A 2,187-nucleotide genomic window follows, 5' to 3' on the forward strand; every position below is an offset into this window, starting at 1 on the left:
AAAAAAAAAAAAAATTTTTCCCCAAAAAATCCGGTAAGGTGGTAAATATTTACCGCAACAAATTCAAAGTCCTAGATCCATCGACACATTTGGGCCGTCTTAGGCTGTCTGTCTTTATTGGATTAAATAAATTTTAATTATCGTTTGAGGTACGCAGTGTGTGTTCAAAAATTGAAATAGCTATTATTGATTTTTAACACTGGCAACAGGCTTCAGAATAAGTAATTAAATCGACCTTAGGTCGGTAGCTAATTCGTTTTAATGACCCAATAAGTTCAGACTGAATTCAGAACAGTAAGTCGCTTTGTTCGACGCCCTTTACTTATCTGCTAATCCGCTGCCCTAATGGTTGCTATTCCGGAACAGAACAGGAAGCCAAAATATTTGTCCAATTAAATCGGAGATATGAAGCTATGCGAGTGTTTTAGTGCATTTCCATACAATTTTAATACTGAAAACATTTTTGGTTAAACATTAACCCACTTTTCTATAGAGTATAAGCAATCATAATACGAACTCCTTTGAAATAAAAGACAAAACGAAGGAGCCATCCACCGTACTCACTTTACGTGGTCGATAAAACATGCTAAAAACAGTAGCCGAAACACAGTCAAATCGCACCCTACAACATTTACATGATACACACGGACACACAGCTTAATCAAAAGATATTCCAAACATAAAATTTTTTTCTATACATTATGTACCCCTTCATCAGCTATTTCCGTACCCTTTTCTTATCCAAGAGGGATTGGAGCTTCAGGGATAAGCTATTCCAAAACTGCTCCCACCCAACCCCTCTATGTCTATCATATGTGTGTGTGTGTGTGTGTGTGTGTGTGTGTGTGTGTATATATATATATATATATATATATATATATAGTGTGTGTGTGTGCGTGCGTGGTAATCCTTCGTTTTCACTCGACGAAACCAAAACAACAAGCGACTTTTTGTTTTGGTTTTTGATTACTAATCCCATCGAAGGATTATGTTATAATAAACAATTTCGGATTAAACTGTACCCGATTTCTCAATACTTAGGGTAGAATACAAATTTATTCTTTAACAAGAATAGTATTGACAGTGACTACATAGGACTCAATAATAATAATAATAAAAGAGTAAAATTGATAATTTTTCAGATTAACACCCGCACGATTACCTAACCCTAACACCGTAACCGTAATACTAATCCTAACCCTAACCGTAACCCTAACACCCTAGTGAAAATCGTGCGGGTGTTAAAAAATTACCGTAAAATTGATTAATTTATTAACAAATCAATTAATAATTAATAATTTTGCCAAGTAGTTCGGTACGTTAAAATAACCTTTTTAGGTAAAATTATACAAATATTCTATAATTATAAACATAATTATAATCAGGGGTCAGCTAATTGCTGTTACTGTCTGGGAGATCTCTATGGTAGCAGAAAGGGCATTTTAACCCCTATTTCTAAATTCGGTGGGTGGCGAAGCAATTAGCTGACCTCTGATTATAATTGTTTATAATTACAGAATATTTGTGTATATATATATATATATATATACACACACACACACACATACACGTGTATAAAGAATGAAGTACAAAGCGGATAATGCAGGCTTAGATATACGAAATCTGAGGATTTAGGGGGGAAAAAGTATAAGAGATGGTCATAAATGGAGCATCTTTTATTGTAGGTCTGCTTGGTACGGATCGACAGTGAACGCAAGAACATTAACAAATAAAACATATACAAATATAAACAAATTTTGTCTATACATTTCATCAAAATATATCTTGTCGTACTAACGATTATAAATTAAACGTATTACACACACACAAATATGTGTGTATATATATATATATTAATAAATCATAGGGCAGCAAAACAATTTTAGAAATTTTATTTACCACCAGTGGTCCAGCGAGAATAAAAATTAGTCAATAGACTATATGGTAGAGATGGACTATATGTAATCTGAACCTTTCCCCCCCTTATTTATTAATCTTTTTTTACGGAATCCCACGTTTTAGGCTTTGGAGATTACGATTCTGAAAAAAAAATTTTTGAAAAATTTCAATTCCTCCCCCCCACCAAGCAGGCTATTTACATGCTAGAAATAACAGCCAAATCTCACAAAACTAGTGTTAGGGTTAGGTTTAGGGTTAGGGTTAGGGTCAGGGTTTGAGTTAGGGTTA

The 2,187-nt window shown here is 33.7% G+C and overlaps 1 protein-coding gene across 2 annotated transcripts in view; it reads right to left on the minus strand.

The window, feature by feature from the left end:
• LOC106867384 (uncharacterized) overlaps positions 1 to 2,187 on the minus strand; it is a 61,109-nt gene that overhangs the window by 27,609 nt on the left and 31,313 nt on the right. The gene's annotated exons all lie outside the window — the stretch shown is intronic.

The sequence above is a fragment of the Octopus bimaculoides genome, chromosome 11 (assembly GCF_001194135.2).
Source record: "Octopus bimaculoides isolate UCB-OBI-ISO-001 chromosome 11, ASM119413v2, whole genome shotgun sequence".
Taxonomy (NCBI): domain Eukaryota; kingdom Metazoa; phylum Mollusca; class Cephalopoda; order Octopoda; family Octopodidae; genus Octopus; species Octopus bimaculoides.